General features: G+C 38.8%; 1 protein-coding gene across 7 annotated transcripts in view; it reads right to left on the bottom strand.

The window, feature by feature from the left end:
• Positions 1-25,491, bottom strand: part of GPBP1 (GC-rich promoter binding protein 1) — an 80,773-nt gene extending 55,282 nt beyond the window's left edge. For 2 of the 7 annotated variants that reach the window (XM_021076981.1, XM_021076984.1), the window contains exon 1: positions 22,923-23,883. The gene's annotated coding sequence lies outside the window, so the exon portion shown is untranslated. Of the gene's footprint in view, positions 1-22,908; positions 23,884-24,426; positions 24,617-25,091 lie in introns of those variants that run through there. The other 5 variants (XM_005672465.3, XM_003133975.6, XM_005672468.3 and 2 more) reach the window with 5 other exon arrangements.

Genomic DNA, 25,856 nt, shown 5'->3' with positions numbered 1-25,856 from the left:
CGTTTGTGACCTACACCACAGCTCACGGCAACGCCGGATCCTTAACCCACTGAGCAAGGCCAGGGATCGAACCTGCAACCTCATGGTTCCTAGTCGGATTCTTGTTAATCACTGCGCCAGGACGGAACTCCTCATGTATGCTTTAATATAAAAAACTTTAAATTATGTTTCCATCCATCAAATGAAATAACTTGCAGCAAGAGGTACCTGGTTTGCCCTATGGGTTTCCTAAACCATGTGTTTCAGAAAACACTGCTACAATGTAAAATCCCAGAGATAACACAGTTCAACTGGAATATCAACAAGAACGAAAAAGAACATGAGTACATATGACTATGCTTAAAAAAAAAAAAGTGGATACAACTGACAATGTTTCATATAATGAATTTGCTTTTTTTAAAAAACCAGGATAGGAGTTCCCATTGTTGCTCAGTGGGTTAAGAACCTGACTCAGGCGTTCACGTTGTGGCCCAGTGGGTTAAGAACCTGACATTGTCTCTGTGAGGATGATTTGATCCCTGGCCTCACTCCACGGGTTAGGATCCACCGCTGCCTCAAGATGCAGTGCAGGTCACAGATGTAGCTCAGATCCAATGTTGCTGCAGCTGTGGCATAGCCCAGCCCCCAACCAAGGACCTTCTATATGCTGCAGGAACAGCCATTAAAAATAATAATAATAATAAAACAGGATATTATACATTAGAATCAATAATTACCAAGAAGCTTCTAAGGTACCATCCCTTAGGATCCAAAGATAGCCTTTGTTATTTACTATGTTCAAACACCAAGTCCAAGACACTAAACTGTAATGCTTTATCTTTTGTTTTAATTAAGCAGAAAACAAAGAAACTACCCTCTTCCAGCACTGATACAGAAAGGAAACAGAATTCATCACTTTCTCCCTACCTGCTATCACACCTTGGCCAGTAAAATAATTCTAAAAAATAAAAAACTTGAAGCAATCAGTCACTTTGTGTGAAAAATTGAGAGTAAGAACATAATACTCCTGAACAGGTCTCTTAAAACTACTGAGGGCTTCCTTACTAAATAGCACAAAACTATTCTGTTATGGATACATCTGAACTCATCAATTTAGTCACTATACTTCAACACATCAAGCTAGTTATGAAGAGATAAACCAAACACCACTTACTATGCCAGGTATATCTAAATCTGAGTGGAGGAAGTGCTTTGGGGACAGTTAAGTAGAATGCCTTGAACAGCACAAAGGAATGAGAAATATGAACTTAATTCAGCAGGCAAGGGAAGTACTCAGAAGTTTTAGAGTTGCAATTACATGTCTGGAAATGTGCTTTCAGAAAACAAAATCCAGTAGCTTGTAAAGTAAAAGGGTTGGGGGACATTCAGTAAATCAACGGCAGAGGAAAAAGTATTCAAATTTAGAACTTTGGTGCCCATTACTACTCATTCATGACAGAAGTTATCAAAAATTTTATTAAATTTTTTAAAGGACTACTCATGAGTTCAATTTCAATGGAAAAGAGCTTCCCTCAACTTTCTAAAAACTGAGTATAAAAGCCAAACCCAAAGCTCTCTTACAAAGAATGGAAATTGGGAGTTCCTTGGTGATCTAGTGGTTAAGAATTCAGTGTGTTGTCACCACTGTGGCTTGGGTTCAATCCCTCACCCAGGAACATCCACATGCTGTGGGTGCAGCCAAAAAAATAAGTAAATAAAGAATGAAAGTAAAGGGAGCAAGAATAAGGAGGTAGCACATGTTAATCAATAAAGTCAGAAGATTCCCTCACACCAAACACAAAAATAAACTCAAAACGGCTTAAAGACTTAAACAGTCATGACACTATAAAACTCCAAGAAGAGAACATAAGTAAAACATTATCTGATACAAATCATAGGAATGTTTTCTTAGGTCAGTCTCCCAAGGCAACAGAAATAAAAGCAACAATGAACAAACAGGAGTTCCCGTCATGGCGCAGTGGTTAATCTGACTAGGAACCATGAGGTCGCGGGTTCGGTCCCTGCCCTTGCTCTGTGGGTTAAGGATCCGGCGTTGCCGTGAGCTGTGGTGTAGGTTGCAGACGAGGCTCGATCCCGCGTTGCTGTGGCTCTGGCGTAGGCCAGTGGCTACAGCTCCATTCAACCCCTAGCCTGGGAACCTCCATATGCCGCGGGAGCGGCCCAAGAAATAGCAACAACAACAACAAAAGACAAAAAAAAAAAAAAAAAAAAAAAAAACAAACAGGACTTAAACATCTAAGCTTCTACACAGCAAAGGAAACCATAAATAAAATGAAAAGACAACCTATGGACTGGGAGAAAATAATTGCAACAATTTGACCAACAAGGATTTAACTTCCAAAATACACAAACAGCTCATATAACTAAATAAACATACAGCTCCTTTAACAAAAAAAAAAAAAAAAAAGTTCATATAGCTCATAAAGCAACAAAAAAAAAATCAAAAATTGGGCAAAAGATCTAAACATTTCTCCAAAGACAACATGCAAATGCCAGCATGTACATGAAAAGATACTCAATACTGCTAATTACTACAGAAATGCAAATCAAAACTACAGTGACGTGTCACCACACCTGGTCAGAATGGCCATCATCAAAAATTACACAAATAAAAAATGCTGGAGAAAGTGTGAAGAGAAGAGAATCTCATTCTCCCCCATCACCACACGGTTGATGGGAATGTAAACTAGTGCAGCCACTGCAGAGAATAGTATGGAGATTCCTTAAAAAACTAGAATTATCATATGATCTAGCACTCCCACTCCTGGGCATAGATCTGGAAAAGAAGAAAACTCTAATTTGAAAAGATATGGGGAGTTCCCGTCCTGGCTCAGTGGTTGACAAATCCGACTAGGAACCATGAGGTTTCGGGTTCGATCCCTGCCCTTGCTCAGTGGGTTAACGATCCGGCGTTGCCGTGAGCTGTGGTGTAGGTTGCAGACGCGGTTGGATCCCGCGTTGCTGTGGCTCTGGCGTAGGCTGGCAGCTACAGCTCTGATTAGACCTCTAGCCTGGGAACCTCCCATGTACCGTGAGAGCAGCCCAAGAAATGGCAAAAAGACAAAAAAAAAAAAAAAAAAAAAAAGAAAGAAAAGAAAAGACATGTACCCCAATGTTTATAGCACCACTATTTACCATAGCCAAGACATGGAATCAACCTAAATGTCCACCAACAGAGGAGAGGATAAAGATGTGGTCTACACACACACACACAAATATTAATCAGCCATAAAAAAAGAATGAAACAGTGCCATCTGCAGCAACATGGATGGACCTAGAAATGAATATACTAAGTGGAGTCAGTCAGAGAAAGACAATTAAAACATCACTTACACATGAAATCTTAAAAAAAAAAAAAAAGTACACATGAACTTATTACAAAACAAACAAATTTACAGAGAAAACCTATGGTTACCAAAGAGGATGAAGGAGGAGGAGGGATAAATTAGGAGTATAGGATTAATAGATGCATACTGCTCCATACAAAATAAATAAACAATAAGCATTTACTGCATAGCACAGGGAACTATATTCAATATCTTGTAACAGAAAAAAAAATATAGATATACACACATATATTTGTATTACCGAATCACTTTGCTGTACACTGGTAACACAATATTGTAAATCAACTACATTTCAATTTAAAAAAAAAAAAAAGAATAAGGGGGTAGTAACAGTGTATATGGACTGGGGGAAAAAAGGCAGAGAGGGAGAATACAGAAACAAAATCTACTTGTGGAAGACAGCAAAGGACCCAAAGTGCAGAGCTGAAAAGACTGAGAAACCAAAGATGAATAGCATTTCAAAGTCAGGAAATGAGGGGGAGATAAAGAAGATTTGGGGATGCTGGTAAATGGTATTAACATGGTGTGTTCTAAAATGAGAATTTATCAAGCCATATACTTAGAATTTGTGCACATCAATGCATGTGTGTTATCATTAACAAAATACTCAAATGAAAATTTTTAACAGTAAACCAGGAACAAAGTTCCCAAGAACTATTTGGTAACTTTGAGCTAATCATCAATGGCCAATGATTTAATTACTCATGCCTAGGTAATACAGCCTCTGTAAAAACCCTGAAGGAAGGGCGTATGGACAGCTTTTGGGTTGGTGAAGTGCCTACATGCTGAGGCAGTGGCACATCCAAAACTCCACAAGGACCCTTCCAGATCTCACCCTAGGTACTTCCATCTGCGTCCTCTACAATATCCTTTACAATAAACCATTAACACTAGTAGTTCCCTGAGTTCTGATTTTAATATATCAAATGCTAAACCCTATCTTCTTGGTAGTTCCTGTTGTGGCTCAGCAGGTTACAAAACTGACTAGTATCCATGAGGACGCAGCTTTGATCCCTGGCCTCAATCAATGGGTTAAGGATCTGGCGTTGCCATGAGCTGTGGTGTAGGTCACAGTCTCAGCTAGAATCCCTCATTGGTGCAGCTGTGGTGCAGACCAGCAACTGCTACTCCAACTGGACCCCTAGCCTAGGAACTTCCATATGCTGCAGGTGCAGCCTTGAAAAATAAAAGAAAAAAAAAATCTTCTTTAAAAGCATTCATCTTAATACAACAAGAAATCCTTACTAAATTTCAAACAAATAAAAAGCATTACCTGACACAATTCAATTAAACTAAAAATAACAAAATCAAAACAAGAAGACTCTTTCACACAATTTTAAAACAAGCTAAGTTAAAAGAAACAAACTCACAAAGCCAACAGTTAATAAATTGGAAAAGCTGAAGAACTTACAAATAAATTCCAAAACTGTTCTGGGGTGGGAGATGGGGGATATCAACAGACAAGCCACCAGCACAGATATAACAAAATCAAAAAGACAAAGATCATTTAAAATCCTAAGAACATAATTTACTAAAAGTGTCACAAGTTCCTTTGTGGCTCAGTGGATTAGGATCTGGCATTGCCACAGCTGTGGCACAAGCCATGACTTCAGCATGGGCTCCATCCCTGGCCCAGGAACTTGCACACATGTTGTGGGCACAGCCAAAAAAAATTCCCCAGGGAGAGAAAATCATAATAGTGTTTCATTACCAAAAAGACACAGTCCAAAGTGTCTTTGAGACCCAAGATTCTAAGCAATGGAGAAAGGAAATACACATAAGACAGAAAGATAAAGCTGAATTGGAAGTATCAGTATGAACTTAAGCAATACTGTAAGGTAAATAGACATAAGATTGGTGTAGAATTTAAAGTATACTTTAAATATCAAGCATTCAGAATTTAATTCAATATCTACAACGTGCTATTGAGGAATGAGGAAATCTAGCCATTTTCTACAACATAAGTAGACCTTGAAGGCATTAGGCTAAGTGAAAAAAATTAGAGAAGGACAAATATTGTACGCTCTTACTTCTATGTGGAATTTAAATTAAAAAAAGAAATTCACAGAGATCAGATTTGTGGTTACAGAGGTGGAGGTGAGGGGGCTAATGAAGGTGGTCAAAATGCAAACTTAAATAAGTACTAGAGATGTAATATATAGTATGATGATTATAATTAACACTGCTGTATGATCTATATGGAAGTTAAGAGATTAAATCATAAAAGCTCTCATTACAAAGGAAAAAACTTAATTTTTTGCTTTTTCTTTTTATTGTATCTATGAGAATGTATTCTAACTAAACTTACTGTGCTAATAATTTCACAGTACATTTAAGTCAAACCATTATGCTGTACACCTTAAACTTAGTTACGTATGTCAATTATATCTCAATAAAACTGAAAAAAAGATCAAAGGAGTAAAAAAATTTAAAAAACTGTAGCCAATTCCCCAAGTTACTTATCAAAAGATTCACTATACATATATATATATACACACACATATATACGCTATTCCATTAAATACAATTAAGCTTCCTATAAAGAAATATTACACGTATTTGTTTTTCTGAATGACATTATTCATCAACAAAAATTGTATTTTCGGAGCAGATACTTCAAACCAATATTTTAAACAATATTCTCCACAAGAACACATACTACTGAGGACTGAAGTGGAGGAAGTAGAGAAGGGAGGGAAATTAGGAGATCAGCTCACTCCTCTCTGGTACCAGAAGTGGCAATTACAGGTAAAAAACAAAGTTGTGTATCAGTAATGATTATCCTCAAATTACCAAAATGTAATATCCACCAGACTACATTACAAAATGTGTTATTTAATTCCCTAACTGGTTACTTTGTGCTGAAACCCACACAGTAGATTTATTAGCAAAGAACAGCAGAAATCCTGACTTTAAGGACTGAAAGTAGAAAGTTACTGCCAGTAAAGATCACACAGAAGTGAAAGAATACTTGCTGAGCATCAATGTGCAGGTATTACATAACAGTATCTCCTTCCTCCTAATAAGGATATTTTAATCCAAATTTTACAAATTTTTAAAAAATTTAACTTGAGGTTATACTCAAGATGTCACAGCTAGTCCCTAATTAATGAATTTCAAACAAAAATGTCTTACTCCAGTCATTTCATCTAAATTATGGCACAGAATTCATTTTTTAAAATATAACTTTCCTATTTACAGAATAAAGGGCTTGAAAATTTGCACGTCAAAGGCAAATCAAATTTTTAGAATTAGGAATTTGAAAGTGAAATATTAAAAAGTTTCTTTAATTTCAGATTAAATTATTTTTAATCTTTTTATTTAACATAACTCCACTTTAAAAGCCACAGTGAATTTTCTTGTGGCACAGCAGGTTGGGGATCTAGCGTTGTCACTGCAGCAGCTGCCTTGGTGCAGGTTCCCTGGCCCAGTAACTTCCACATGCCATGGGGGGTGGGGGGGGGAAACCACAGTGATTAAGACATCATGGCATTAACATGAAAAGAAGAAAGAAACCTAAGTGGAAAGGAACAAAAAGTCCATACACCCATACACATATGGAAATTTAGTATGTACAAAGAGTTGGGACAACTTTCCTACCTCAAATCATCAAATAGATCAAAGATTTAAAGAACATTCTCAAAGGTTTAAAGGAGAAAAAAGCAAAGTCATTACAGAAAAAATGGGGGAAAATTTCATTACCTCAGAAGGGAGAAGCAAGGCCTGTCTAAGTGTGACATACAAAATAAGAAGTGATAAAAATATATTTATATATAAACTCGAAAAACGTTCTCTATGACAAAACACATCCAAGGTAAAAGGAAACAATAACATACTGGAGGATGGGGGGGGGCACAAGGAGTATTTGTCACATAAAGGACATATAAAGGGCTTTTGCCTCCATACATAAAATATTCCTATAAAAGAAAACACTCAATACAAAAATGGGGAAAGGATATAAAGAGTTCAAAAACATGTTGCAACAGAAGAAAGGGTGGGGGAAAGAACTGTAATTGCAATGTATACATGTAAGGATAACCTGACCCCCTTGCTGTACAGTGGGAAAATAAAAAAAATAATAAAAAAATAAAAAAATAAAAAATAAAGAGTTCAAAAAAATCTTATATATATTTTAAAAAATGTCATTCTTAAAGGAAAAAAGTAAAATGTCTTAAAAAAAAATCTGATACCCCATTAGTGTTGGAAATGTTAAGTTGGTATACTTCTACAGAGAGCAATTTGGCGTAGCACTCAAATTATACTCAAAAATTCCATTTGTCAGAATGTACTCAACATTTACAAGGATATTCACTAGCATTGTTTATAATAGTATGTAAAAGATGAAAAAACTTACTGTTCATCAGTAGAGGTCAGTTAAATATTATGCAGCCAATAAAAAAACAGGGTAGCTTTACATGTATTAACATTGAATCATCTTCCAAGATATTTCCTTAAGCCAAAAAAGGTGGATATCATACTATTATTTATATTAGGAAGATATATTGTGCTTAAATATAAAGAGAGATCTCTGGAAAAATTCATAAAAAAACAGTAGTTTCTTCACTATTGCTGGGCAACAAGACTGAGGGGCTGACTTCTCTAAAAATCCTTTCACTATTTATAATTTGCCCTGGGTTCATGTGTCAAAATAATTTTTTTGGCCACACCTATGGCGTGCAGTAGTTCCAGGGCCAGGGTTCGAACCCACACCACAGCAGCAACACAAGCCACAGCAGTGACAATGCCAGATCCTTAACCCATTGTGCCACCAGGGAACTCCTCAAAATAATTCTAAAACCTCTTTAGTCTGACTCAACTTTACCACTTTTTGAATCCTCAAAGTCTTTAATATAATCTATTTTTTTCTGAAGCCAACTTAGGCTCAAGAGCAGGATTCCAAGAGCAGCAAACAAGTTTCAACAAATGAATTTATAAAGTAAGCCTAACCCTATAAGTCAGTTCACACAGTGCTAAGAGATATAGGAAGATTGGAAATCCAAATCTTAATTTAAAGACATAAACGGCTATGAAGACAAAATGGCTATAAAGACATAAATGGCTATGAAGACAAATACATATATTGTATTCAAACACACACACCACACCTCACAAAATTTGCTAGGTAACTTGCCTAGGGCTTTACAATATTATTTCATTTAGCTCCTCACTACATCCCAGAAGCTTCATAGTATCTTTTCTTCAAAACAAGAAAAACAGGAATTCCCATTGTGGCCAGTGGTTAACCAATCCGACTAGGAACCATGAGGTTGCGGGTTCGATCCCTGGCCTTGCTCAGTGGGTTAAGGATCCGGTGTAGCCATGAGCTGTGGTGTAGGTTGCAGACATGGCTCGGATCCTGCATTGCTGTGGCTCTGGCGTCGGCCAGCGGCTACAGCTCCGATTCGACCTGGGAACCTCCATATGCCATAGGAGTGGCTCAAGAAAAAGCAAAAAAAAGACCAAAAATTAATTAATTAATTAATTAATTAAAAAAAAAACAAGAAAAACAGGTTGTTATATAGATGTGAAGCACATTTTAAAGTTCCCAGTACTCATCAAAGGCAGGTCAAATTCACTATACACACCCTACACATACTGTAAATAACCCAGGATACTTTAGATAGCAATCTTGCACTATATAATAAACATTAACTTTTAAATTTAACAAATTATCTGAGTTTAAGTTTTAGTCTTACTTGTCAGGGACTGTTTTGAGCTCTAGCTTTACAGCAAACCATGTAAGATACAGATCTCAATCTCCTAGATAAAAAGTCTTTTACATGGAAAAGAAGAAAAATGAGTAGCCTGAACTGCAATGGCAGTCACAACTTGCTTTCCACTAACCTAGCCAACTCGGTCTCCAAATAGACTCCTGTCCTCTCATCAAATTCAGTCCTTGAAAGACCCTAATTTAAAGAACTAAGGTGAAGTATTGTCACTGCAGTGGCTCGGGTCACTACTGTGGCACGGGTTTAATCCCTGGCCTGGGAACTTCCATGAACAGTGGGAGCCACCAAAAAAAAAAAAATAAAGGACTAAGGTGAAAACATTTTACTCATTCTTCCCCATTCCCATAGTGTGCCCATAAAAGGAACTCATTTTAAATGAAGACAGACCAAAGAGTACTTCACGTGGAAATGTGAAACTATAAGCTGAAAACTCAGTTTAAAAAAAATGAGGTAGAGGAGCACCTGTTGTGGCTCAGTGGAAACAAACTATCCATGAGGATGCGGGTTCGATCTCCATCTCTGGTCTGGCTCACTAGGGTTAAGGATCCAGCATTGCTGTTAGCGTGGTGTAGGCCAGCAGCTGTAGCTCCCATTCAACCCCCTAACCCGGGAACTTCTATATGCTGCACCTGCGGCCCTTAAAATAAAAAATAATAGTAAATGAATTTTTAAAATCCGAAGTAGAAAGAAAAACAAACAAAAGACTGAAGCAACTACGCTTGCATAGGGAAAATTCTTAAGAAATCTTGATAATGAGGTAGTTTTCAACCTACAGTGTGTGTGAAGCAATGATTTCACCACTAACCTAATAATACTCACTACAGTAGCCTCAAGTTTAGCATCCTTCTAGATCTTCAGTAGTAAATAAGTAGGCCCCTCTGCAAGGGATTTGTAAGATCCAAAGCAAAACCAAACTGAGAAAACCTATAATAATAATACCAAAAATAATTAAAGCTCAATAGGCATAAATCTGTATTTGCAGCTTGGGGTGGGGGGGGGGTGGAGACGCACAAAGCATGCAGAAGTTCAAGGGCCAGAGATCAAATCTGGGCCACAGAAGTAACAAAGCTGGATTCTTAACCAGCTGAGGCACCTGGGAACTCTGTATCTGCCTCTTTGAGGAGGAAATGTAAAACGATTGTTTCCTCCTCAAATAAAGATATTATTTAATATAAATCAATTGTCATAGCGTTGATTTTCAAAAATGAGGAGCCTAAACTGGCCACCCACATATTTCAAAGTCACTCCTTGAAATCTAAAATGTTTTATCTTTTTTAAACCAGAGAGGGAAATGGCATGAGATTTCAATCCCTCTGATTTAACACTTCAAAACTGGGGAAATTTTTTTCAAAAGGCAAAGGTCATAATAAAGAAGTCTTTATCAGGTGGACCCTTCCAAAACCACCCTGAATCTAGCAAACAGAAAAGCGGCTCATGTAACAATTATTTAAGTCTAAGCAAAAACAGCTTCTAAATGATCAGACAACAAAGAAGTCTGGCTGTAAACAACCCCCTAACAAATTTCATTTAGCCCCACCCCATGCAGTTAAACAGCAGCTCTATGATAAAAATAACACTGGTATATACTCAATTGGGAGGGGAGAGTTAAGCTACATTATCTAAGATATTAAATCTTTTGCTCTGCAAGTACTGCACTGAGCATATAACAATAAACAAATGAGACAACGTACCTGCCCTCAGAGAAGTTTATGCAATAAAGACGGGTAAGACTAAATAAAGAAGATAATTAAGAGACTGCCTTGAATGAAATAAATAGGATAATACAGAGCAGCAGGAGAAATCTAAGAAGAAAAGCGTTGTCCACTTTACATAGAATGGTTAGAGAAAGTCACTCAGAATATGATATATGAGTCAAAACTGAGCTAACAAGGGGAAGGGGGGGGGTACAGAATATAAAAGCCCAAAGCCAAGAAGGAAAATGTCTCATGTGGTCAAGGAAGAGAAAGGGAGCCAAAGGCCAATGGCCTAGGAAAACAGGAGGCAAGGTTGCAAAGAAACGGAAGGGAAAAACAATGAAGATGCTAGCAGACTGCACAGTCTGTATGACTCTTAGAGGTCCAATGGAAAGACATTCTGCTCTATGAATAATAAACTAGAGCACAAGAATGGCACAATAACAAAGTTACAAGTTCAAGTATGGGAAAACAGCTACTTGGATAAGCCCAGTGACAGTGTAACAGACATGGACATATTTGGGAGATATGAGGTAGAGCAAAGAGATTTGCTGATGAGATGGAAGGAAAAGAACGAACTAAGGGTAAGTCCTGGTTATTTACCTCAAGTAGGTGGATACTGTATCCATTTATTGAGCTAGGTAAGAATAGAGAAAGTATGGGGCTGAGAAAGACTCAAAAAAAGCGCAGTTGTGGATGTTAAATTTGTAAACATAGTTAAATTACAAGAGTAAAATATGAGGGAGATCTGGACTGGAAATTTAAACTTGAGATCATTTGCATAAAGATGCTATTTAAAACTATGGTACTCTTTTTTTTGGCATGTGGAAGTTCCCAGGTCAGAGATGGAACCCACCCCACAGCAGTAATTTGGCTACTGCAATGAAAATGCCAGATCCTTCACCCACTGTACCACAGGGGAACTCTCAAAACCATAATACCACATTGTAGCTTAAACAAATATTACCTTAGAAGAGTGTAATGCATTACGGTTCAACAATTTTAAACATGTCATGAAATGCAACTTGGGAGTTCCCGTCGTGGCGCAGCGGAAAGGAATCCGACTAGGAACCATGAGGTCGCAGGTTCAATCCCTGGCCTTGCTCAGTGGGCTAAGGATCTGCATTGCCGTGAGCTGTGGTGTAGGTCGCAGACGCAGCTCAGATCTTGCGTTGCTGTGGCTCTGGTATTAGTTAAAATGCAACTTAAATGTACCTAGTTTCTGTTCAGTTCTGTCCCTTCAATTTACATTTACCTATGTTCCCATCCACAATCTCCCTCCTGGTTGATCACACAATCCTCAAATACTACTATCTATTTGACCCAGCCAATACAATACTACTAGTAGTAATGTTTGTATATTTTACAATTTCAAAGCCTTTAGCATTCATTATTTCACTTTATTCTAATAACTTTGTGAACCAGGAAAAGAACCAGTTTTATTAGAGCAAGAACTAAGAGTCCTATAAAGGCTGGCCTGGCTATTACTTACTAGATGAAATGAAAAGAGGATTCAAATTTAAGGACTCTGTTTACTCTATTTTCAAAGAATGTCATCAGAGCAGACAAACTACAAAGTTCAGGAATCTTATTTTGTCTTGTTTGCTACTAAATGCCCACCACCAATCAAAGTGCAGGCACACAGTAGGCATTCAAACATCTACTGAGACAAAGAGTATTTCTCCAGTACAGACTGATGCTCAAGAAATAACAATCCTAGAAGTACTGTAGAGTCAATGTTTTAGAGTAAGTAAGTTGATATGTTTGTATCCTACTTTCTTTTATATAGAAACATTGTCAGGAAGTTCCCTTGTGGCACAGCAGGTAAAGGATCCAGCATGACACAGCAATAGCTCGGGTCACTGCTGTGACGCAGGTTCAATCCCTGACCTAGGAACTTCCACATGCTGCAGGTGTGGCCAAAAACAAACAAGCAAACAAAATACTGTCTTTTATTTTCCAAGTATGTTCAAGTAGGAGTTCCCGTCATGGGGCAGTGGTTAGCGAATCCGACTGGGAACCATGAGGTTGCGGGTTCGATCCCTGGCCTTGCTCAGTGTGTTAAGGATCCAGCGTTGTCGTGAGCTGTGGTGTAGGTTGCAGACGCGGCTCAGATCCCGCACTGCTGTGGCTCTGGCATAGGCTGGTGTCTACAGCTCCGATTAGACCCCTAGCCTGGGAACCTCGATATGCCACGGGAGCGGCCCCAGAAAAGGCAAAAAGACAAAAAAAAAGAAAAAAGTACGCTCAAATATAAATTACTTAATATTTAACATTTCAAGCCACTCAAAAGAAGATCTATGAATGCAAGATGGAATTATTTTGCAACAAGTCTTATTTCACATACCAATAAAAACAATTTCCCCTTTTAATTCAAATTTCCTATAAAAGTTTTTAGGAAAGAAAAGATGTCCATCATGTTTTTGTTTTTTGTCTGTCTCTTCTAGGGCCATTCCCGCAGCATATGGAGGTTCCCAGGCTAGGGGTCAAATCAGAGCTGTAGCCACCGACCTACACCACAGCTCACAGCAACACCGGATCCTTAACCCACTGAGGGAGGCCAGGGATCTAACCTGCATCTCATGGTTCCTAGTCGGATTCATTAACCACTGAGCCACGACAGGAACTCCCATCATGTTTTAAAACAAAGCAAAAAACAAAGTCAAATGCTACCATTTCTATTTATCAACTACTGTTTCTGTGGAATTGACATAATACATACATATCAAGGAAGAAGTCACAAAAACAAACAAATAAGGTCAACTGAAATTCAATAGAGGTATTTCAACATGATTCAACAGGAAACAAAAGTCTTTTCAATAAACGGAACGGGAAAATAGGACAATTATATTTAAAAAAAAAAAAAGAAAGAGAGAAAGAAATGAACATCAACCCTTTGCTATACCAAATGCAACAACAACAAAAAAAAAACAATCAAAATGGATCAGGGTCCTAAAAATATGAACTTAACCACAAACTTCCAGAAGAATGCAAAAAAGGACAAACTCCTGTGACTTAAGGTTAGGCAAAGATTTCTTATGACACAAAAAAACACACATCTTGAAAGAAAATAGTAACCAATTTTACTACAAATTTTAAAATGCCTGTTCGTCAAAACATGCTATTAGGAAAATGAAGACAAACTACAGACTGGGAGAAATTTTTTGCAAAACATCTGATACACTTGTGTACAAAAAAACATAAAAAAATTTTACAGTTCAACAAAATAATCTAGCTTTTTTTTTTTTTGTCTTTTTAGGGCCGCACCCAGGGCATATGGAGGTTCCCAAGCTAGGCAATAGGAGCTGTAGCTGCCATCCTGCGCCACACAGCCAGATCCGAAGCGTGTGCAGCCTACATCACAGCTCACAGCAACGCCTGATGTTTTAACCCACTGAGCAAGGCCAGGGATCGACCCTACTAGTCAGATTCTTCTCTGCTAGGCCACAACAGGAACTCCCTTAACTTTTTTTTAATAGACAAAAGACTCGAGTAGACATTTCACCAAAGCAAATTAAAAAATGCTCAACATCACTGGGGAAATACAAATTAAAACAACAATGTGAAATCAAACTCTAGGCCAACAGACTGGTTAAAATTAAAAGACATACCCAAAGAAAAAAATAACCAATGTAAGTTCATACCCTAGAAAAAATATTAGCAGGCAGACACTCATTTATAATACTATTTACTGGATTTCCTTGTGGCCTACAGCATAACTATATGGCATAGCCTCTGCAATGGCTTAGGTTCTGGCTCTGGATCGTCCACATGCCACAGGTGCAGAGACTTTAAGAAAATTTAAAAAAAGAAAAACCACCAATTTTAAAATATCAATTTTTATTGTGAAAACATAGAATAGGTTTCTCCTAAATTACTCTGACCTTGAATTTATACAGTCTGAGGATTTATAAATTAATCCTATAACTTCTCCTTTACACATCAAAGACAAGTCCACTAATCCAAATTGTATGTTGATTTTTTTTTCCCTTAGGGACACAACAGTGGCATAAGGAAGTTCTCAGGCTAGGGGTTAAATTATAGCTGTAGCTGCCGGCCTACACCACAGCCAGAGCAACGCGGGATCCAAGCCACATCTGGGACCTACACCACAGCTCAGAGCAACACTGGATCCTTAACCAACTGAGCAAGGCCAGGTATCGGAAGAACCTCATGGATACGAGTCAGATTTGTTGCCAGCTGAGCCACAAAGGGAAGTCCCAAATTATACGTTGATTTTTACCTTCAATTTACAGTGGAGGGAAACTGCTAATTGCTTTTCTTTTAATCATATCTAGAAATACCATGCCACTACACTGAAGGACAACTTCAACGTTGGCTATTCAACTACACTGGCAATAAATACTATGAAAATAAAGGAAACATACTCCATTAATCACTGTTTTTATTAATCATCCTGAGGTACTTTCCTTCCTTAAAGGACAAAAATACTTAAGAACACTAGACCATCTGTTTCTTTTAAGGGCAAATGACCTGTAGAGGTTGTTGTCTTGGAAATTAGGGGGCAGGAGCGAGAGATGTCTGATCACACCTGTGCTATTACATATTGAAATAAATTATTATAAATATCTCTCCTGGAGTTCCTGTCGTGGCTCAGTGGTTAACGAATCTGACTAGGAACCATGAGGTTGCGGGTTTGATCTACGGCCTTGCTCAGTGGGTTAAGGATCTGGCGTTGCTGTGAGCTGTGGTGTAGGTTGCAGACGCGGCTCAGATCCCGCACTGCTGTGGCTCTGGCATAGGCTGGTGTCTACAGCTCAGATTACAGCTCCCTAGCCTGGGAACCTCCATATGCCAAAGGAGCGGCCCAAAAATGGCAAAAAGACAAAAAAAAAAAACTAAAACAAAACTCTCCTTTACTTAACTTATTTATCATAACTATATTTTATTGTGATCCTATAATGTGCATAAGGTATTTTATTTTAGGATAGTATACAGCACTTTAGAAAGTACTTGTTATAACTTCATATTGAATTTCTTAAACCATTAAATGGAAAGAGCATTTACATAATTTGGAAAAGCACTTTCTAAATTAAAATGCTATAAAAACATTAGTTATGAAGTGATCCAAAAGGAAAATATTCCTGAATGAAAATAAACTCATGTGAATAGTTTATTATAAACAAGTCACGACAAACTGTATCACACTTAAAATTTAGTTCCTGGTTAAGAATAAGTATAAGTTCTTGAATCAGAACAGTATTTGACTTTTCCCCACCATCACCATAAAACTCTATGAGTCATAATGGTTGGGAGTCTAGGTTCTAGATACAGAATGTATGGATTCAGAAATACCACTTACTAGCTGTGTAACTTTGACAAGCAATTTAAAACGTCTGTGACTTCATCTTCTCATCTATAAAATGAGGACAAGAGACCCTTCCACACAAGATTAAATCAATTAATATACTTAAAAGGTTTAGAACACTGCCTGGAACATGGTAAGCATTGATACATACTAGCTATGAAAAATCTACTCATTATGATAGATGTTGATATCCAAAACAAGGAACTCCTTACAACTCAACAACAAAAACAATCTGGCTTAAAATTGGGCAAAAGACTTGAATAGGTATTTCTCCAAAGATGACACAGAAATAGCCATTACTGGAGTTCCGTCGTGGCTCAACGGTAACAAACCCAACTAGAATCCATGAGGATGCCAGGTTCAATCCCTAGCCCCGCTGAGTGGGTTAACAATCCAGCATCATGGTGGTAAACTGTGGTGAAGGTCACAGATGTAGATCAAATCCCACGTTACTGTGGCTGTAGCCTGGGCCAGCAGCTGCAGCTCTAATTCGACCCCTAGCCTGGGAACTTCATATGCCAAGGATGCAGCCCTAAAAAAGAAAAAAGAAAAAAAAAAAGAAAAGAAATGGCCGTTATTGGTACGAGAAGATACCATTTATCACAATACTAATCATTAGGGAAATATATACCACTTCATACCCATAAGGACACAAAACACAAAAAACAAATGTTAGAAATATGGAGAAATTGTGACCCCTGTGCACTGGTGGTAGGAATAACAAATGGCTCAGCCATTACAGAAAACAATATGGTGGTTCCTCAAACAATTAATTATTATCCAGCAATTCCACTTCTGGGTATATGTTCAAAAAATTTTAAAGCAAGGATTCAGATATTTGTACACCCATATTCAAAGCAGCATTATCTACAATAGCCAAAAGGTGGAGGCAACCCAAGTGTCTCTCAATGGATGAATTGATAAACATTATGTGGTACATACAAATACAATGAATTATTATTCCATCTTTAAAAAACAACATCCTGATTGACACATGCTACAACATGGATGAACCCTGAGGACATTCTGCTAAGTGAAATAAGCCATTCACAAAAGGATAAATACTTCATTGATTCCACTTACATGTGGTGCCTAGAAGGGTCAAACTTATAGAAAGTAGAACAGTGATTGTCAGAGGCTGGGGAAAAGAGAAAATGGGAGGTTATTATTTAAAAGGTACATGGTGTTTCAATTTGAAAAGACAAAAAAGGTTCTAGAGTTGGACAGCGGTGATAGACGCACAACAGAATTTAGTCAAGGTCATGGAACTGCATACTCAAAAAAAAAAAAGGCTAAAATGGTCAATTTTATGTTTATTTTATCATAATTTAAAAAGGGCCCTCATTGCACAGATTGGGAGGTTGGTGCAAAGGGGCAGAAAACCTTACCTCCATATCTCAAAAAAGTACAAAGACTTAAATCTCCTAAAATGATAAAAATTTGGAATATACTTTCTCTAAACTTAAAACAACTCAATCTATTTGTGAGGTAAAGACTTTAGCTAATTATATTAACAACTACCTCCTACAGTGCTTTTTAACTATGTCCACAAACTCCAGTCAAAAGGTAGAACCTAACTCTCTTCCCCTTGATTGTGGTCTAGACTTAACAACTTGATTCCAATGAAAAGAATGTGGCATAAGTGACTTCTGGGAATATATCAAAAAAGTCACTGTGCTTCCCACCTACCTCTCTTCTGAGGTTACTTCCTCTGAGAGATGCAGCCGCCATCTTGTAAAGAAACTCAAGTAGTTGGATGGAGAGGTCCAAACATGATAAGAAAGCTGAGTTCTCCAGACAAGTGTCAGCATCAACCTACCAGCCCAATGAATATACCTTCTTGGAAGGAGATCCAATAACTCCCGTCAAGCCTTCAAATAACTGCAACACTCATATTTTTATGAAAGATAGGGAGGTAGCCAGAATCCCTCAACTAACCTCCCAAATTCTGACCCACAGGAAGTCCATATGTGATACTATATTTCTTTAAACTCACTCATTAAAAGAATATACAGTGACTTCAACAACACAGGTTAGGGCTGCACCGGTCCACTTACACACGGATTTTTTTCAAAAGTAAATACTACCCTACTTCACTATCCACAGCTGGTTGAATTTGTGGAGGCAGAACTGAGGATACGGAAAAACTTCAGATTTAGAGAGCCAACTCTAAGTTATATGCAAGTTTTCTGCTTCAAGAAAGATGGGTGCCCATAACCCCCATGTTGTTCAAGAGTAAACTGCGTATTTATGTTCACTTGAAAAGCAAACTAACTTGTTCTACTAGTATACATGTGGAAGATGACAATTTTTCAGTTTAAGAATTTTTTTAAAGGAAGCTACCTATTAAACTAGGATTTTAAAAATTCTTACTCTTGCTAAAAATCTTAAAGTGTGGGAAAAAATACTTTTAAATATAATTTTTAAAAAATATAACCTGAAAACTGAATTTGAGGGTAGAAAATGGAATTCCCATTGTGGCTCAAAGGGTTAAGAACCCAACGTATTCTCCATGAGGATGCAGGTTCAATACTTGGCCTCACTCAGTGGGTTAAGTACCTAGCATTGCCACAAGCTGCGGTGCAGGTCATAGAAGTGGATGGGATCTGGTGTGGGTGTGGCTGTAGCATAGGCCAGAAGCTATAGCTCTGATTCGACCCCTAGCCCAGGAACTTCCATATGTGTGGGTGTGGCTATAAAAAGAAAATTTTTAAAAAGTGGGGTGAGGGGGGTGTTAGAAAACGAAGACCAAAAACGCTGTACTCCCCAAGCTGTGAACAGAAATAGGACTCAAGAACAAGAAACTGAGTAGCATATCTTGTACAAAAAGATTCAGAAACTACAAATTACTTGGGAAGAGACACAGAGCCAAGGCCTCTTAACTATTCTGCTGGGTGGGGCAGCTAATAAAAAGGGAAAAAGTAGGTAAGTAAAAGATGCAAAGGTCTATCAGTAATTCTAGCAATTTGTTTCTCAAGATGCTGCTATTTAATGAAACTTCTCTCCAAACAGACAGAAGCACTTCCAAAATTATCAATTTCAGAAACTTCTAAAACTGTCTCTCACCCATGAAGCCAAAAAGAATTCATGTTAGGAGCCCGACATATATAACATGAAAAGGAGGGAGGGCAGGGAATACATCTCTCTTTCCAACCTGCTCTTCCCTAAATATTCCAAATACATGACCCTAAGGGCTGCTTAAGTAACAAAACCAAGAGCTATAACTTCGGTAGATTTCTCTGGCCACTGGAGAGACTACAGGGAGAAGAGACACTATAAAGGCACAAAGATGAATTAGTAGGTTATTTCCTTAGCCAAGGACCAAGCTAGGGCAATAAACGAAACTGCAAATAGGCAGATACTGCATGACTGGAACACAGGTAAACACCATTAACAGAAGCAAGAAGACAGAAGAAATAATTTCATAAGACCATCATAAATACTGGTTTGACAAGTAAAATACGTTAAGCAGAATTTTAAAATATTACACTTAAAATAAAACTTTATAACTATATCACTCCTATATCACAATTAACAAAAAAGCCGCCATTCATATACATTATTTCCATCAGTTTTATTAAGAAAGTAAGGCCAAAAGAGGTTAAATAAATATACAAGGTCACACAGGCCCTTTTCTAGATATTCCAAATCCAAGACCAAAAATCTCCTTTCTCACTCCCAGAAGTTACCTTTTTTCTACATCACTACTCTTACCTGGATCTAAATTGTTATCCAGACATTTTTACCAAAAATTAAACAGAGTTCCCGCTGTGGCACAGTGGTTAACAAATCCGACCACAAACCATGAGGTTGAGGGTTCGATCCCTGGCCTTCCCCGGAGGTTAAGGATCCAGCATTGCCGTGAGCTGTGGTGTAGGTCACAGAGGTGGCTCGGATCCCACGTTGCTGTGCCTCTGGTGTACGCCAGTGGCTACAGCTCCTGTTAGACCCCTAGCCTCAGAAACTCCATATGCCGTGGGAGCAGCCCCAGAAAAGGCAAAAACACAAAAAAACAAACAACAAAAAAAAAATTACAAAAATTAAACAGAAAATAAAGCTGAGTCAAAGACAACTAAGATAATACGGCCTTTTGCAGTAACATGGATGGAACTAGAGACTCTCATACTAAGTGAAGTCAGAAAGAGAAAGGCAAATACCATATGCTATCACTTAGATCTGGAATCTAATATATGGCACAAATGAACCTGTCTACAGAAAAGAAACAAACTCATGGATATGGAGAACAGACTTGTGGTTGCCAAGGGGGAGGGAGTGGGATGGACTGAGAATTTGAGGTTAGTAGTTGCAAACCTTTGTATTTGGAATGGATAAGCAATGAGATCCTGCTGTATAGTACAAGGAATTGTATCTAGTCACTTGTGATGGAACATGATGGGGAATAATGTGAGAAAAAGAATGTATATATGTGTACAACTGGATCACTTTACCGTACAGCAGAAATTGAGAGAACATTGTAAACCAACTATAATTAAAAAAACAGGGAAAAAAAAAAAGACAATCTGGCCTGAGTTCAGGTTCTATCCTCACTTGCAATTATACTTTCATATTACAGGTTCCCCTCCTTATTCCCTCTCCCGTAACTCTAAATTTTCTTTTCTCTTCTGCTACATGTTAATTTTTAGCTAACCAAAGTTATCAAATAGCTAGACAAGAAACAAAACTGGTTTTCAGCTCCACTTTATTATTAATATTAACCAATCAATACTAACCGAAAAGAACCAGCTCAGTATACGAGAAGAAAAAATATCAGTAATAATGCTCAAATAGAATGAGTTAATAAAGTGAAATCCACATAAAGGCAGTATTAAATATAGCTAGTTATTAAGAGTACAGGGCTCTGGAGTCAGACTTGGAGATTTGGTCAAGGCTCTAACCTAACCTTGATCCTAACCAAGTAACTTTCTTCTAGTCTCAGTCTCTCCAAAATCTTAAATTTCTCATGTATACCGCTGTAACCATGATAGTACCTTCCTCATTACAGTAATAATTAATACATAGTAAGAAAAGTATGCAGCAAAATACATATCATCATCTATAAATCTTAGTCATTATTCTAGATCCATCGTTGAGTCACAGGGGGGAAAAAATGAGAGTAGGGGAGATAGAAGTACTTGTGTGGGGAAAAGAAGCAACCCAGCAATTGTCCCAATTACTACTGGTATTGTAAAATTCAATGCAAAAAAAAACAGTAATATATTTATCAAAACTTCAAGTTAACTACATCTATCCTTGAACAACAACTATAAGCAACGTTCACAAATGTTAAATTATTCAAGCACTAATTCTTGGGGGTAACAACAGCAATAGGAGAAATTTAAAGAAAAATAATCATAAATGGTAAATGTTACGTGGTTCATTTCTATGAATAATGGTCATTCATTTCAACTTCTTAATCACATTAAACGCACGTTCTTAGACAAGTAACTTGAAAAATCTACTAAGTTAAGGAATACAGAAAATATAGGCTATCCAAAGCTGGGGGGGGGGGGACGGGACTGTTCTCATCACTGTTTTATATAAATCACCGTGAAAACTCAGTAAGTACTACACACAGCTCTGACAGAGAAAACACAAGTAACCTAACAGAGAAATGTACTGATTCTAATCTCAATTTTACACCAGAAAATAAATGCTATATAAGCATATCTAAATAGCTACACTCTTGGATTCTTCTGCCTCTTCTGCTCTAAGAAAACTAACAGGATTCAAAAGCGTAACCAAAAAAAAAGTCTGTTTCACAACAAATGAGCAACTAACCAGTTATTAGGTCATCTTGGCAAAGTACTGAAAAATTACAATTTTTTATCTCAGAAAAATAATTAGATAAACTTTTATTTTAGCTACATTGATCTCTTAATAGCTTTAAATTTGAAAAATACACGTATGTACAACTGAATCACTGTGCTGTACGTATCTGCAACACAACACTGTAAATCAACTATCCTATATATATTAATTGCTTTTAAATAAATTTCAATTTTTTAAACACACACACTTCTACTGAATGCATATGATTCACTGATAAATTTTAGTAACAAATCGTAACTAAAATCCCAAGTATTATTAAAAGATGATGTTCTTATTGCTCAAAAGATTTCTATTGCAGCAATTAATATTCACAACTTTTTCTTAAGCAGCTTTGTTTACAAACTTAAGGCAGCTTAAGCTTCCGGAGGGAGAAAAGGTACACTAATTTTTTAAGTTATTTTAAAGATTCTTAGTGCACCTTGCTCAGTTCCTCTCAGGTTCTGTTTCTAGTAATGACTTGACTTCCTGGAACTCAGATCTTAAGGAAAAAGCTGAAATACAAAACTACTTCAAATTGTTTCCAAAAAATCTCTACAATGGATTTAAAGAGTTAGGAACTGCTATCGCTGAAAACAACCTACTTCATGAAATATCAGATTAAAAACCAAGCCCTATAATTTGTTTTAAACAATTAACTCTAAATTGGAACACTAAGCTGCATTAACTACATACAATCTAACTCACACTGAGAAAGCAACTGGCTATTTGTTGAGTTTTTTCATACTTTTCTACCAATCCATAAGCCATAGTAACCATATGATTTTCTTTTTACTTTAGAAGCACAAAAACTTCAAATGGGGACTGTTTGATCTGAAATCTTATCTTAACTCTTTCTGCATTTCAACTTACTTGCTGTTTTCAGACTGCCCAGAAACTGAAGCCAAGCAATCTTAATGCAAGAAACTGAAAGGCTTCCAAGAATAACATAAGATAAACTTGACTTTCATTACAGTTTACAAATGGACATTTCATTTGCTCACCATAGAGTACTTACAAATTCCAATAGGACTGCACAGGAAGGTGTTGGGTTTTCCTCTGTAATCTTTATGTTTTCCAGTTTGTTTTTTTATTTTGTATCCTCTGAAATAATATCCAAGTTCTTTGAAGATACTTAACCTATGACTATTTGACATAGAGTTACTTCAGTCAGCTACCCATACTTCTGTTTTAAAGTTTTCATATGGCTATCTCCAGAATCAGCCAAGTTCCTTGGATTTAGGACTTTAAAGTCTTCTTTATTATTCCATGTACTTGTCACTGTTGTATTTATCCACTCCAGATGAAATATCCAATTTATGAGCCAAAAAGCAAAAACAAAAAGAAAATTTCACATCTGAAGAGCATTCCTAAACATTAGAATAAACAGAGATACCATAGCTATCTCAACACTACCATGCTGCTGGGAAACTGCAACATCTTAAATTTCCAGGTAAATAAAAGATAAAAGGAAAAAAACTCTGTATTTGTTCAATGTCTTCATTTAGAAAAGCTGTCCCATTGTGACACGAAAAGGGCTGAGGTCAAAAATTCCTAAAACTTTTAATAAAGGTAAAAAAAACCTGCCATGAAACTTCAGCAATTAACAGTAATTTGAAACTGCCGAAGCTACTCAGTACACAAATCAAACATATCTTACAGTTTTGGCTGAAGAACACCAACAACAGGGGAGGGGTGGGGGGGAGGCAAAAATACCACCAACTGAAATACTTTATAACCAGTTATACAATCCGTTTGAACCAGATACTGAAGAAATGCCTGTGTCTCTTTTTAAGTAGCTTGTAGAATTATTCACTACTATCAATTCACTTCAGAGATGATTCTTGCCAATTTTAATAAACTTCTGGGGCAAAATTATCCAAAAACATTGTAATTCCAAAATGGCCACTTGAAATATCCGGGGCCTTTTACACAAAAACCTAGAAGATGATCTTCATATCTGAGTAATTCAACCACCTGTAAAAGTTATAAAAAACAATTTAAATTACACACTGAGTTTTAAATCTGAGCTAAAAATTAAACCCCATCCTAAACAGTCAACCTCTGGAAAGAAATGCACTTGTACACCAAGCAAGCACCCAAAAAGTCTACTGTACGAAAAGGACTTCAGAATATGGGGGGGCGGGGAGGTGGGAAACGATATTATGGAGGGTAAGAGCTGATTTCAACCCGGAAGGGAATGCGGATACAATATAGGGAGATTATATAAGCGAATCTTCTTATACTTGAGTAAATATTATAAACTGAAACGGGCACACAATCTTATAAAAGACTCTCTGTATTTCTATTAAATCTACCAAAGGAAAACGAATAGAAAGGTGCAAAGCTACCGAGCATTAAGAAATGCAACTTAGCAAATGAGGGATATAAAGAGAAAGACGCTCCCTCCAAATCAGAATGTCTAAAAGAGGAGGCACATTTTCCCCACTCTAAGTAGAAAGGTAAGTGGCTGAGAAGTGGGGAAAGAACATTCCTTAAATTCGCCCGGGGGAGAGACTTACCCAGGCTTCTAAGGGCAGCAGCGAGATCTGAGGGTTCCCATTCCCTTGAATTAAGAAAACAGGTTTCTCCCAACACTGAAGAGGTGAAGGTACCGAGCCCTTCTCGTAAGCCACATTGAGAGGTTCTCCCCACGAACAGACTAGGTCCCCTCAGACCCCACAGGACTCCGAGGGGCAAGGGAGCGCTCGACTCGGTCCACAGCTAGTGCCACGGACCCGGAGAGGCGGGCAGAGCGGGCGCGCCGAGAAAACACCGAAGGCCACAACTCGGCCTCGACTCCCTCAGCCCTCCGAGAGCGGCAGCGGTGCAAAAGCAGGCGGGCGCATGCGAGAGGCCGGAGGAAGACCGAGCGAGGAAGGCGTCGGACCGGTTCCCAGCCTCCGCCAAACAACACCCCCCCCCCTTGAGCAGCCAAGGCTAAGCCACCCACCCCCTCCCCACAACCGCCACCTCCGCTCCACCCGGGCCGAGTCAATACCTAGAGGGGCCTCCCAGCACCGTCCTTCCCTCTCTCTCCTTGCTCTCCCGCCACCCCCCGCCCCCGCCCGTGGGCAGCCTCACACCTCGCGCCGCCAACGCCGCTCCCGACCCCTCAAACCTCAACGCCGACACAGACACCCCCTCCTCCCCAGACCCCGGCGCGGACCACAGAAGACGGTGTTACCTTCTGCCACACCAGAGGTGCCCCTGGCCTGGGGGTGCCGCTGCGCTCGATCCCGGGAGGAGGTTTTCGGTACTTTGAATAATCCCCTTTTGCCGCTTTTCCCTCCCCCACAACCAGTCTCAGTCCCAAAATGGCGCCGACCCGATCCGCAATGTTCTGGGCCAAGTCTCGCGAGATCGTGGAAGGTGGCGAGGCGGGGAAGGAACCGGAGGGGCTGAGGAGAAGGGAGGGGAAAGGCGGGGCGAGGAGAAGGAGGAGGGAAATAGGGTATGGAAGAAGCGGTGCTAACGAACCTACTGGGCGGGGCAGCAGGAGGAGCGCCTCTACCAGAGAACCTTCTGGCCCAAGCAACCGCTCACGCCCCGGCCAAAGAAGCTCCGCCCTCTACGTCGAGCGGCTGAGGGAGGGTGCAGAGGGCGTGGTTATGGCTAGGGGCGGGGCTTCACGGAGGTCCCGGAGGCAGGGGCGCGCGGGGGGCGGTGGCTCCGCACGGTGACGTCAGGAGCAGCTGGAGTCGGGGATTACCCCCTGCTGCTGACGTGAAGACTATGAACAATCGGGAACGTTCGGTGGAAGGGGGAATTCCCCGTTGCTCCCAAAGGAGCCCCTCCTTCCGCCCTTCCCCCGGTCCTGGGCGTCCCGGGAGCTTAAGACCTTGGGCCGCCGGGAAGGCGAAAGGGAAAGGCTGCTTCGGGAGGCGGCTGCACGGGCTCGAGTAGAGCGCGCCGCGGCGTTCTTCCGGGCTCCACGCTCGGAGGAGCGGCT

The sequence above is a fragment of the Sus scrofa genome, chromosome 16 (genome assembly GCF_000003025.6).
Source record: "Sus scrofa isolate TJ Tabasco breed Duroc chromosome 16, Sscrofa11.1, whole genome shotgun sequence".
In the NCBI taxonomy this organism is placed as follows: Eukaryota; Metazoa; Chordata; class Mammalia; order Artiodactyla; family Suidae; genus Sus; species Sus scrofa.
This window is presented reverse-complemented; position numbering and strand designations above follow the sequence as displayed.